General features: G+C 36.0%; 1 pseudogene; it reads left to right on the forward strand.

The window, feature by feature from the left end:
* Window positions 1-7,058: 7,058 nt before the first annotated feature.
* Window positions 7,059-14,349, forward strand: LOC138166447 (small ribosomal subunit protein uS5-like; annotated as a pseudogene).
* The last annotated feature ends 744 nt before the right edge of the window (window positions 14,350-15,093 follow it).

Raw genomic sequence — 15,093 nt, forward strand, 5'->3', positions numbered from 1 at the left:
AGAGAGAGAGAGAGAGAGAGAGAGAGAGAGAGAGAAGAGGTGGAGGAGGACTGATGATGATGATGACAAGGACGAGGAAGCAAGGAAGGAAGGAAGGAAGGAAGGAAGGAAGGAAGGAAGGAAGGAAGGAAGGAAGGAAGGAAGGAAGATCTACACATAGATAGAGATTTAAGTATAGATATAGAGAGTACAAGCTCTTTGAGGTCAAGGACCATTCATTTTTGTGTTTCTATCTGGAGTGCCTAGTACAGCATGGTAGGCACTTAATAGATGCTTACTAATTAAATGATTGAGGTAACTTCCCCAAGGTCACACAGGTAGTACATAGCAGAGTTGGTATTCAACTCTGCATTTTCTAAATCCAGAGTCAATGCTTTTTCCTCTGTGGCACAATGTGGTGGTTTTCATAGGACCTCAATTTCTAGCATTTTTTCAGCTTATCCATGAGACTTTATACATCAGTTTAATATCCTGATATTCTAGTCAGGTTTAAGTTAGGGCCCACATCTCTACCCATGCCTTTATTTTTTATATTCCTTTTTTCAACATTGCATTAATTTTTTTTAATTATCCTTATCCTTAATTTGTTGTCCATTTTCATCAAATCATAAATTGGATCTGAAAGGAACCATCAAGTCCAGCTCACATTTTTCTGACTGAGAAGTACAAGCTGTAACTCACATGACCCACTATGCCTAAACAGTTTCACTCATTGTACATTTACCACGTTCTTGTTTCCTATCCCTCTCTCTCTCTCTCCCCCACCTCTACTTTTTCCTCAGTAAACTGTATTCAGATCAATACTGCTATTCGTAGTGGAAAGAGTATGTCAATTCAAGCACTATTTCTATAACTTCCCAAGCCAAATTACCCTTCCCTGACCACTATTCCCGTATGTACGTTGTCTCCTCCAATTAGAATGAAAGCTCCTTGAGTCATCAGAAAGAGCTCTTTCTATTATATATATTACACTCTATTTTCAGTATAGATTGCTCTTTTACTCTTCATGTGGTTTCATTTTTTGTAGCCCTTTTAAAGGAAAGGTCACCTTTCTTGCTTTATATAACACATCTTAGCCTTCTCTTACTTCCTTTCACACTAAGGTATTCTAATATTTTTTCTGAGGCATTCTGATATTCCCCAGAAACATTTTATTCTTAACACTCATGGACTGTGCTGCTCAAAAGAAATATTTATTACTCTACCTAATTCAGTCTTCTGCTTCACAGTTGTTATGTGTATGTCCATGCTTATCTCTAAATATAGACATATATAAACATATATATCATAATATATACAATATTATATATTTTATATATAAATATGTACATTGAATATTATATCTATATAATACAAATATATATATATATATCACAAATGCACACGAAGGAAGTTTTTATTAAAATCTGTTTCTTTTAGGGGGTGGCTAGGTGGTACAGTGAATAGAGCACTGGCCCTGGAGTCAGGAAGACCTGAGTTCAAATCCGTCCTCAGACACTTAACACTTACTAGCCCTGTGACCTTGGGCAAGTCACTTAACCCCAATTATCCTGCCCTTTCCCCTCCTAAAAGCAAAAAAAAAAAACATATACAGGCACCTTTTGCCCCTAAAAATATCTTGGCCAGAATGGGGTTTTTTTTAGCCTCTTTATAACTTTTTTTTCCCCCACTTAATAGTATTTTATTTTTCCAATTACATTCAAAGATAGTTCTCAACATTCACTTTTACAAGATTTTGAATTCCAATTTTTTCCTACCTCACTTCCCTCCCTCCTCCCATGACAACATGCAATCTGATATATGCTATGCATGTGCAGTCATATTAAACATATTTTCACATTAGTCATGTTGTGAGAGAAGAATCAGAACAAAAGGGAAAAACCAAGAGAAATAAAAAACAAAAAAGGGGAAATAGTATGCTTCAATTTGTATGCAGACCCCATAGTTCTTTCTCTTGATATGAACAGCATTTTCCATCATGGGTCCCTTGGAGTTGACTTATATTATTGAATTGCTGAGAAGAGTGAAGTCTTTTCAAAAGTTGGTCATCACACAATGTTGCTGTTACTGTGTACAATGTTTTCTTGGTTCTGCTCACTTCATTCAGCATGAGTTCACATAAGTCTTTCCAGGTTTTTCTGAAATCCACCTGTTCATCATTTCTTATGGAACAATAGTATTCCATTACATGCATATGCTACAACTTGTTCAACCGTGCCCCAATTGATGGTCATCCCCTCAACTTCCACTTCTTTGCCACCACCAAACAGCTGCTATAAATATTTTTGTACGTGTGGGTCCTTTTCCCCTTTTTGTGATCTCTTTGGTATACAGACTTAGAAGTAGTATTGCTGGATTGCAGTATTCTTGTGAGAAAAATTTGGGGGGGTGGGAAACTTGAAATCTCAGCAGATAGTTTAGACAATTTTAAATACTCAATTTTACATTGTGAAGAAAGACAGAGAAAGGGAATAAATATTAATCATCTACTACATGCTTGGCACTGTGTTTAAGTACATTACAATTATTACCTCATTTGATCCTTATAGCAACAAGGTAAGTATTCTTATGGCCCCTATTTTTATTGTTGAAAAAATTGAGGCAGATAGAAAGTAAGTGACTTTCCTAGGGTCAGAAAGCTAGTAAGTGACACTTTATTTGAACTCAGATCGTCCTGACTCCAGGCCTAGCATTCTGCATCTTAGAGGAGAATAAAAGAGAATATCATAATCCAATGTCTTAGAATGATTAACTCTGGACCTAAATTAATGGGTAAAGCATGAAACTTGTTTTCTATAGATCACTGCTGAAAGGGTTATAGGTAAGGTAAGACACAGGGAATGAAAGAAACATCTTTAAACAAGGTGAATGAATAGAGAATTGTGTATAAACTTATTGAAATATACATACCTTTTCATTCCATGTATATACTTGATACAAGATCAAAACATATATTGTACCAATTAATGTTTAGTTTTGGAAAAATTTGAATTTATCTTTACAGGCTTATTTTTAAAAGGGGAATATATGATTATACATGCAGAGAGATAAATAATTACCCATGTATTCATTTGTAACGTTATATAATGTGTTCATGTACATATACATGAAAGCATTTGTACTTTCTGCATATGTGTGTATATGTATATATTTTGGAATGGAGTTGTGATTGCATTGGTATAAGGAACTTCCCCCAAGGAACATCCCTTTATTAATGCAAATCTGCACCTATTATGAAACTTATGGTTTTATTGTTTTAAAGTATTGCCTAGAGCACTGAGATGTTAATTCACTTAGCCAGGGTCAAATAGCCAATAAATATCAATGACAGAACTTAACACTAAAGTTTCTCTCTCTCTCCCTCTCTCTCTCTGTCTCTCTCTCTCTCTCTTTCTTTTCTTCTCTCTCTCTCTCTCTCCCTAATTATCTTTCATATTCATATGTGAATACAAACACTTTGTTTTGTAAGGGCATAAATATGTATACATGTGTGCATGTGTAGGTGCATATGTATCTGCATATATATGTATGTATATATATATCTTCACACACATTCTTATGTGTGGGCTTTTATAAATATACAGACAATAATCTCAAATTTTTACATAAACTAATTATAGATGAATTGTCTTTATTATATTTAAATGTCACCTATCTTATCAGATCAAGACTGGCAGGATACAAACTAGTTATTTTCCTCTAACATTACAAAAACAAAACTTGCAGAAAAAGAACTTTTATACAAGTTTTAGAGTAATTGAAGCTGAATCCACAAAATAGGAAGACAGAACAGGAGATCAGTTGTTGTTGTTGTTGTTGTTTTAATATATTAAATTAAATTTGAGAATTTAAAAGTTTTAGCCTATCATTTCCAATCTACTTAATCACAAATAGAGACTGGTATAAATCAAGGAGAGGCTGATAGTCATAAGGAATAATCAATAAAAACTTAAAGAGAAGTCATAATAATATGGAAACAAGTACCCTACTTTGAAAGAATCTGAATCAGGTACAAGAAAATTGCCCAGATATTTTAAATGTGGACAAAAATCAGTGATCAACAGAATCCAGAGATTGCCAACAGAGAAACACTCCATGATTCAAACTCCAAGGCACATATTGATAACATATTATAATGTTATAACCACCAACAAATTTTGGAAATATCTAGGAGAAAGGCCTTCAAATGTTAATGAATACTAATTTGAATAATTTGGCTTATTTGACAATCACAATAAATTAAAGAAGATAATGGAAAATGTGGAATGGAAGAAAATTTCAGGTAAAAACCAAAATTCTGGAAAGCTGAGTGTGATAATAATAAAAAAGATAAACATTCACCACCTGTAATGGCAATGTAAGTTGAATTTGAAGACTCCTTTTTGTATGGGCAAGTAAGCAGGTACTTAGTAATTAATGAAACCTCTGTGAAAGAAACAGAAGGTATGAACCCCTGTTCCTGAAGTAACAGGAAGGGGTTGGCTGAAATAGGAAGTAGCTAATGCTGTGTGTATAAGGAAAGTCCCAAAGAGGCACAGTCAGAATTTCTTGGGACAAGAATCTGGAGGCAGAGCAGCTACAGCAGAGAGAATCGAGAACTGAGCCAGAATTTCCTGAGAACTTGTGGTGGAGCTTCTTCTGAACAGGAGCTCAGAAGCCCCCTCTCCCCCAAGCTGAATAAGGTGATTTTGATTTTTTTAACAAGCTGCAGAAGACTGAGGAAGCATGACCAGGATGCTAAGACTTTGTTTGTGGCTTGGTTGAGCCTTGAATTTCTGGGAACAGAAATTGTGAAGGATTTGATATGGACTGGACCCTGTGAACTTCAGTGTGGAGCAGGACTTACACAGAGAGCTGGACAAGAAACTGGGAGCTGTCTGCTTTTGAATCCAAGTGACTGTTTGGTGGATTCATGTAGGAGTTGCCTGCCTCAAGTCAAGATGAAAAGACCTTTCCAAGGGTACTGAGTAGTGATGAAATTGTAGTTTACTAGTGACCCCGGGGTGGAGGGTTATGTACTTTCTAATGATTGTACTTAGTGATTAATGATACTTAGTAATTGATTGCTGAATAAGTGACTGATTGAGTTAATTTAGTGTGACCCATGAGTGGAAGACTTTGACTATTGAACTTTGAGATGACTGTTCTTTGTTCTAAATATTGTAACCACTTTGGTGAAAACTATGTGGCCATTTTAATGATAAGCTGTTGTGAATACTATATTTCGTTTTTCTGTGATAAATTGTAACACAACAAAGTCAAAACTCCTGCATCAAAAGCTTCTAAGAAAAATATGAACTGTTTGCAGGCCATGCAGGAGCTCAAGAAGGATTTTGAAAACCAAGTAAGAGAAATGGAAGAAAAATTGGGAAGAGAAATGAAAATGATGCAAGAAAATGATGAAAAGCAAGCCAATAGCCTGACTAAAGAAAATAACACCTTAAAAAATAGACTAATTCAAATAGCAAAAGAGGTCCAAAACGCCAGTGAGGAGAATGCCTTAAAAAGCATAACTGACCATATGGAATAAAAAGGAATTTTAAAAACTCATTAAAGAGAACAATTCCTTCAAAATTAGAGTGGAGCAAATGGAAGCTAATGACTTCATAAGAAATCAAGATACTATAAAACAGATCCAAACAAATGAAAAAATAGAAGGAATTGTGAAATATCTCTCTGGAAAAACCACTGACCTGTAAAATAGATCCAGGAGAGATAATTTAAAAATTATTGGACTACCTGAAAGCCATGATCAAAAAAAGAAGCTAGAAATCATCCTTCAAGAAATTCTCAAAGAAAGTTGCCCTGATATTCTAGAACCAGAAGGCAAAATATAAATTGAAAGAATTCACGAATCACCCCCTGAAAAAAGATCCCCAAAAGAAAACTCCTAGGAATATTATAGCCAAATCCCAGAGTTCCCAGGTCAAAGAGAAAATATTACATGCAATCAGAAAGAAACAATTTGAGTATTGTGGAAACACAATCAGGATAACACAGGATCTAGCAGCTTCTACATTAAGGGACTGAAGAGCTTGGAATATGGTATTCCAGAGGTCAAACTAGGATTAAAACCAAGGATCGTGTACCCAGAAAAACTGAGTATAATGCTTCAAGGGAAAATATGATCATTCAATGAAATAGAGGACTTTCTCTAATCTCTCTATCTAATCTTTCTATCTAATTCTCATTGAAACATAAATTTGAAAGATGCATTATCTCTACTAATTTTAAATATATGACAATTTATGTTCAGTTTGTGTTTTGAACTTATTGTGATAAAATAGTTCAAGATGTTGGTCGGAGCTTTTAGCCAAAATGCTTTCCAATTTAAACAGAAGTCGTTTTCAAATAGAGAGTTCTTCCTAGTTTATGGAAGACTCTCATGAGGCAAATATAATCCTAATACTGTTTAACCAATGAGGTTAAGAAAAAGTACTATATTCATATGTATATATTCATATGACTATGATTATTTTTGTGAAACTTATCAGGAAAATACTAGCAGAAGTATAACATCAATATATCTGATAATTGATGTACTATTAACAAGTCAGATTTATACTAGTGATACATGAATGAGCCAATATCAGAAAAAACAATTTGCACAAATTTATTAAAAATAAAACTGATTTGATTATATCATTAGACATAGAAAAAAGTTATTGACAAAATTTAATACTATGCTAAACAAATGCTTAAAAACCAGACACAGACAAATAAAAGAGCTATTCATAATATAAATAAAGTTCTAGAAATGCTGGCTATAGCAATAAGAAAAATATAAGCAATTTAAGGCATAAACATTGTCAAAGAAGAGACAAAATCCACCCTATGGTACTTCCATGGAACATAATGTTTACATAGATAACCACCAAGAATTAGTAAAGAATCTATTTGAAATAAAGAATAATTTCAATAGTATAGCAGGACATAAAATAAATCCTAAAAAATCATCAGCACTTATATATTAGAATAACACTATCCAAGAGAATGGAAATCCTATTCAAAATAATTTTGAAATTTATAAAATAGCTTCTACTTCTAGTGAACAGCAAATGGTGGATGATGCCAGTGCTACAGGAGGTGCAGGAGGCCCCAGGGGCCCTGGCATCAGAGTCCAGGGAGACTTCCTCAGTGGTTTAGGCATTGGGGGCCAAGGTCGAGGCCAGGGCTGTGGTCGAGGCTGGGGCCATGGCCATGGGGTCCAGGGAGGAAAGGCCGAAGACAAGGAGTGGGTTCCTGTCACTAAGCTGGGACGGCTAGTCAAAGAAATGAAGATCAAGTCTTTGAAGAGATCTATATTTTCTCACTTCCTATCAAGGAGTCTGAGATCATAGATTTCTTCCTGGGATTTTCATTGAAAGATGAGTTTCTGGGACGCAGGCCGGGAAGGCGCGGCGGCGCAGCGGACGCAGGCCGGGAAGGTGCAGTGCAGTGGATGCAGGTCAGGAAGGCATAGCACGGCCGGCAGATGCAGGCCTGGAAGGGGCCTGATCAACTCGGAGGGCAAGTCTTCCCACCAACCACAAGGTCCACTACCAGGCCTATCACCAAAGGGCTGGGACTGGAAAGAGCAAGGTAAGAAGCAAATACAGGGGCCCCTGTACTGGACAGCAAACACTCCTGGGGCTACCATTTCATAGCCCAGAAATCTTTTTTCAAAAAAAGCCCCTTTCAGGACCTCCAAAGACCAAGATGACAGAGTGAACCCCACTTGCTCCAACCCCCCCCCTGAAAATATAGTAACTATTGCCCAGGGCAAAACCCTCTACAGTAAAGGCTTGGGATCCTAGAGGAAGGGCGTGGTTAGGACTCCGCCTCAAAATGGGTAGAAAGCAGAGTACAAAGACAAAGACTCTGGAGTCCTGCTATCCTCAGAGGGAGGAACCAACCTCAGAGGGAGACAATGTGGACTCCACACCCAAAGCTGAAACTTCAACAGGGAATGGATCCCAAGCACAGAAGGCTCTCCAACATGAGATCAAAAGGAGCATTGAAAACAAAATGAGAGATAGAAGACAAAATGAATAATTCTCTCAAAAAGAAAATAGCAGAATTTGAAAAACATTATAATGAGAAAAACATCTCTCTAAAAAGAAAAGTGTATGATAGGGAAAAGGAGCTTCAAAAATTAACCAAGGAAAATGATTTGCTAAAAACCAGAATTAAACAAATGGAAACAAATAACTCTATGAGGAACCAAGAATTAGCCAAGCAAAACAACAAAAATGAAAAATTAGAAAAAGAGGTAAAATACCTCAAAGAAAAAATAACTGACCTGGAAAACAGATCCAGGAGAGAGAATCTGAGAATCATAGGCCTACCAGAAAATTATGATGAAAAAATGAGCCTGGACAACATTCTCCAAGAGCTCGTTAAGGAAAACTGCCCTGAGATACTAGAACCTGAGGGGAAATTGGAAATCGAGAGAATCCACCGGACACCTGCTGTAAGAGATCCCAAACTGAAAAATCCTCGAAATGTTGTGGCCAAACTCCAGAACTACCAGATAAAGGAGAAAATACTTCAAGCAGACAGAAAGAAAAAATTCAAATAGCAAGAGTCCACAGTGAGGATTGCACAGGATTTGGCAGCCTCTACACTGAAAGATCGGAGGCAGTGGAATACAATTTTCAGGAAGGCAAAAGAGCTTGGGTTAAAACCAAGGATCACATACCCAGCAAGACTGAGCATATTCTTCCAGGCAAAGAGATGATCATTCAATGATATAACAGAGTTCCAGAGATTCATGAAAAAAAAGCCAGAACTCAATGGAAAATTCAACCTCCAATTACGAGATGCAACAGTGACTTAGAAAGGTAAACAAGGAGAACACACACACACACCCTGCTATTTGATAAGAGCAAACTGGTTATAGACAAGTAGAGGGTATGACTATAAAATACACAAAGTGACGATTTTATAAAAATCTTGTTAAGGGCTACAAAGGGACTGCAATGGAAGAAAGGGAATGGTTGAAGTGGAAAAGGGTGAATTATGCCACTCATAGAGGAATAAAAACTGTATAGCAGAGGAAAAAAAGGGAGGGTGTTGGGAAGCATATGAGCTTTTCCCTCATTGGCTCTGGTACAAGAAGGGAATAACAACCAGTTAAGCATAGGACGCTATAGAGAAGAAACGCAAAAAGTATCATTTTAGAGGGAAAGAGGGGAGGGAGAGGAGCTTCGCATGAGATTTGTTCCTGTCATTCTTGATGCGAAGAAAAAATAGCATACTTCTTTAAGTATAACAATATCCTACAGGCAGTAGGAGGGGGAAAGAGTTATGAAAGGGGGGTGGGAGTGGTTTGTAGGGAGGGAAGTAGTAAGGGGAAAGGGGAGGAAAAGGGAGGGGGGCTGAAAAGGGAACACTGAGGGAGGCGGTGGTCAAAAGGAAATCTATTAAGGGGGGGAAGGGAGAAGGGAGGGAAAATAAGAACATTAACAGGGGCAGGAATAGGATGAGGGGAAAGAAACAGATAACAATCATAACTGTAAATGTGAATGGAATGAACTCTCCCATAAAATGGAGACGAATAGCAGAATGGATTAGAAATCATAATCCTACAATATGCTGTTTACAAGAAACACATCTGAAACAGAGGGATACACACAAGGTAAAGGTAAAAGGTTGTAGTAAAATATATCATGCCTCAGCTAAAGTAAAAAAAGCAGGGGTAGCAATCCTTATCTCAGATAAAGCAAATGCAAAAATTGACCTAATTAAAAGAGATAAGGAAGGAAACTATATCCTGTTAAAAGGCACCATCGAGAATGAAGCAATATCACTACTTAACATATATGCACCAAGTGGTGTAGCATCCAAATTCCTAGAGGTGAAGGTAAAGGAATTAGAGGAAGAAATAGATAGCAAAACTATACTAGTGGGAGACCTTAAGCTGCCCCTATCTGAACTTCATAAATCCAACCTCAAAATAAACAAGAAAGAAGTTAAGGAGGTGAACAGGATTTTAGAGAGGACAGGTATGATAGATCTCTGGAGAAAACTGAATGGGGATGAAAAGGAATATACTTTCTTCTCAGCGGTTCATGGCACATATTCAAAAACTGACCATGTTCTAGGGCATAAAAACCTCACAATTCTATGCAGTAAGGTAGAAATATCAAATGCATCATTCTCAGATCATGATGCAATAAAAATTATATGCAATAAAGGGCCAGGGAAAGACAGACTGAAAACTAACTGGAAATTAAACAATTTAATCCTAAAGAATAAGTGGGTCAAACAAGAAATTATAGAAACAATCAGTAATTTCATTCAAGAGAATGATAATAATGGGAGAACATACCAAAATCTGTGGGATGCATTAAAGACAGTTCTTAGGGGAAGTTTTATATCCCTGCGTGCATACGTGATTAAATTAGAGAAAAGGGAGCTCAATGAATTGGGCATGCAATTGAAAACCTTGAAAAAGAACAAATTCAAAATCCCCAATTAAATACTAAATTAGAAATATTTAAGACAAAAGGAGAGATTAATAAAATCGAAATTAAGAAAACTATTGAACTAATAAATAAAACCAAGAGCTGGTTTTATTAAAAAAAAAAACCAACAAAATTGATAGACCCTTAGTCAATATGATAAAAAAGAAAGAAGAAAACCAAATTATGAGTATCAAAAATGAAAAGGGTGAATCTACCTCCAATGAAGAGGCAATCAAAACAATAATTAGGAATTATTTTTCCCAATGTATGCACATAAATTTTACAATCATAGGGAAATGGATGAATATTTAGAAACATGCAAGTTGCCCAGATTAACTAAAGAGGAAGTAAATTACTAAAATAATCCCATCTCAGAAAAAGAAGTTAAACAAGCCATCAGTCAGCTCCCTAGGAAAAAATCTCCAGGGCCAGATGGATTCACTAGTGAATTCTATCAAACATTTAAAGAACAATTGATTCCAATACTCTACAAACCATTTGGGAAAATTAGTGAAGAAGGAGTCCTACCAAATTCTTTTTATGACACAAATATGGTATTGATACCTAAATCAGGAAGAGATAAAACAGAGAAAAAAATTAAAGACCAATCTCCCTCATGAATATAGATGCAAAAATTCTAAATAAAATACTAGCAAAAAGACTACAGCAACTTATCTCTAGAATAATACACTTTCATCAGGTAGGATTTATTCCAGGAATGCAAGGCTAGTTTAATATTAGGAAAAGCATCAGTATAAGTGATCATATCAACAATAAAACTAGCAGAAACCACATGATCATCTCAATAGATGCAGAAAAGGCTTTTGACAAAATACAACATCCATTCCTAATAAAAACATTAGAAAGTATAGGAATAAATGGAGCCTTCCTTAAAATAATAGGTAGCATCAATTTAAAGCCATCAGCAAGTATTATATGTAATGGGGAGAAGCTAGAAGCATTTCCCATAAGATCAGGGGTGAAACAAGGGTGTCCACTATCACCCCTCTTATTCAATCTGGTACTAGAAATGTTAGCAGTAGCAATTAGAGAAGAAAAAGAAATCAAAGGAATCAAGTTAGGCAAAGAAGAGGCCAAGCTATCACTCTTTGCAGATGATATGATGATATACTTAGAGAATCCTAGAGAATCTAGTAAAAAAAACTGCTTGAGACAATAAATAAATTTGGCAAAGTTGCAGGATATAAAATAAACCCACATAAATCCTCGGCATTCCTATGTATTTCCAATGAAATTCAACAGCAAGAAGTAGAAAGAGAAATCCCATTTAAAGTTACTGTAGACATTATAAAATATTTGGGAATCTACTTGCCAAAACAAACCCAGGACCTGTATGATCATCACTACAAAACACTTTTCACACAAATAAAGTCAGATCTAACTAATTGGAAAAATATCAATTGCTCATGCCTGGGGCGAGCTAATATAATAAAAATGACAATTTTACCTAAATTAAATTATATATTTAGTGCCATACCAATTAATTTACCAAAAAATAGTAACAAAATTCATCTGGAGGAATAAACGGTCCAGAATATCAAGGGAATTAATGAAAAGAAATGCTAGGGAAGGTGGACTAGCTTTACCAGATTTCAATCTGTACTATAAAGCAGCAGTCATCAAAACTACTTGGTACTGGCTGAGGAATAGAGGAGTGGATCAATGGAATAGATTAGGCACACGAGATTCAGAAGTCAATGACTACAGTAATGTATTGTTTGATAAACCCCCAGACCCTGGTTTTTGGGATAAGAACTCACTATTTGACAAAAACTGCTGGGAAAACTGGAATATAGTATGGCAGAAACTGGACATAGATCATTATCTATCACCATATACCAAAATCAAGTCTAAATTAGTTCATGATCTAGGTATAAAGGTTGATACTGTAAGCAGTCTGCTAAAACAAGGAATAGTTTACCTATCAGACTTGTGGAGAGGGAATGACTTTATGACTAAACAGGAATTAGAGAACATTATAAAATGTAAAATGGATAATTTTGACTACATGAAATTGAAAAGTTTCTGGACAAACAAAGCCAATATAACCAAGATTAAGAGAGAGGTGGGAAATTGGGAAAGAATCTTTACAACCTATGTCTCTGACAAAGGACTCATCTCTAAAATATACAGAGAATTGAGTCAAATTTATAATAATACAAGTCATTCCCCAATTGATAAATGATCAAAGGATATGAACAGGCAGTTTTCAGAGAAAGAAATTAAACTATCTATAAGCACATGAAGAAACGCTCTAATTCACTATTGATTAGAGAAATGCAAATCAAAGCAACTCTGAGGTACCACATCTCACCAGTCAGATTGACTAAGATGACAAAACAGGAAAATGACAAATGCTGGAGAGGATGTGGGCAAACTGGAACACTAATGCATTGTTGGTGGAGTTGCGAACTGATCCAGCCTTTCTGGAGAACAATCTGGAATTATGCCGAAAGGGCTATAAATACTTTCATACCCTTTGATCCAGCAATACCACTCCTAGGGTTATATCCCAAAGAGATCATAGAAATGGGAGACAGACCCATATGTACAAAAATGTTTATAGCAGCTCTTTTTGTTGTGGCAAAGAATTGGAAATTAAGGGGGGTGCCCATCAATTGGGGAATGGCTGAACAAGTTGTGGTATATGCATGTTATGGAATACTATTGCGCTATAAGAAACGGGGAGCAGGCAGTCTTCATATTTACCTGGCGAGGCTTAAAAAAAACTGATGCTGAGTGAGAAGAGTAGAACCAGGAGAAATTTGTACACAATTACAGACACAACGTATGTGTGATGACCAACTTTGATAGACTGGACTCTTCTCAGCAATGCAGGGATATAAGTCAATCCCAAAAGACGCATGATGGAGAGAAAAACATGCATCCAGAGAAAGAACTAGAAAGAACTAAGTTTATACCCAGGTGGAAGCAAAATATCTGATCTTTTTCATTCTCTTATTTGATTTTATGTCCTCTTTACCATTTTTCATTCCAGCTGGTATAATCCCTGCTCATAACCTGACCAATGTATAATGTGAAAGTATTTACAGATCCTATACTTGACTATAAGCTGCCATGTTGGGAGGGGGGGAAGGAGTGGGACAAAATGTGAAATTCAAGGAATTGTGGAATTGAATCCTGTAAACTAAAAGGAAACAAACAAATTAATAAATTAAAGAATTATAATTTTAAAAAAAGACAGATGAGGTTCTGAAGATCATGCCTGTTCAGAAACAAACTAGAGCTGGACAACATACCAGGTTCAAGGCTTTTGTGGCTATTGGTGACTACAATTGCCATATTGGTCTGGGTGTCAAGTGCTCCAGGGAAGTGGCCACAGCTATTCATGGTGCTATCATTCTGGCCAAGCTGTCCATCGTTCCTGTGAGACAGGCTACTGGGGGAGCAAGATTGGCAAGCCTCACACAGTACCCTGCAATGTCACTGGGTGATGTGGGTCAGTTCTGGTGGGCTGATCCCCGCCCCTAGAGGTACTGGCATTGTCTCAGCTCCTATGCCTAAAAAGCTCCTGATGATGGCTGGCATTGATGAGTGCTACACTTCTGAGAGAGGCTGTACTGCTACTCTGGGCAACTTTGCTAAAGCTCCCTTTGATGCCATCTCCAAAACATATAGCTATCTAACCCCAGACCTGTTGAAGGAGACTGTGTTCACTAAGTCTCCTTATCAGGAATTCACCAACCATCTTGTGAAGACTCACACTTGAGTGTCTGTCCAGAGGACCCCGGCAGTTGCTATGGCAACCACATAGATGTTTTTTCATAAACAAATAAATTGAACTATGCCTGCAAAAAAAAAGAAATTTATAAAATATCTGAGTTAATCTATCAAAATTGAACTCCAGTTATATAAACACAATAAAAAATATTCCTTAAAAAAATCAAGAATAACTTAGATAATTAGTGGAACATTCATTACTCACGGTTATACAACCCTCAATAAAATAAAATAACATTTCTTTAAAAAATATGAATTTTAAAAGATACCAATCAAACTACCGAGGGATTGCTTTGCAGAACATAGCAAATCTCATTTGGGGAAATAAAATGTTTAGGATCTCAATGCAAATAATTTAAAAATAGATAAGAAAGGGGAGAATATCACTTTCAGACAAAAATTACGGTCGATAGTTATCAAGACCATGTAACACAGTGAAAAATAGGAAAATAGATTATTGGAGCAGTCTAAAAAAAGGAAGAATCAGCAATTATCAAACTTTATAACTATTTTCAATAAACTAGAAAACATGAACATAAACTAGGAAGAACTCTCTATTTGAAAAGAACTTCTATCTACATTGGAAATCATTTTGGCTAAGAGCTCCAACCAACATCTTGGACTATTTTATCACAATAAGTTCAAAACACAAACTTAACATAAATTGTCACATATTTAAAATTAGTAGAGATAATGCATCTTCCACATCTATGTTTCAATGAGAATTCCTAACCAAACAAGGTGTAGAGAAGGTCACAAAAGATAAAGTACATAATTTTTATTATATACAATTTTGCATTTCCAAATCAAGGCAGTTAGAGTAAGAAGAGAAATGGCCTATTATATGGGAAGACATTATATTATATGTTATAGTTCTTATAAG

This window comes from Petaurus breviceps, unplaced genomic scaffold (assembly GCF_028583685.1).
Source record: "Petaurus breviceps papuanus isolate PSGF00001 unplaced genomic scaffold, PetGlider_PUasm1.0 224, whole genome shotgun sequence".
NCBI classification, from domain to species: Eukaryota; Metazoa; Chordata; class Mammalia; order Diprotodontia; family Petauridae; genus Petaurus; species Petaurus breviceps.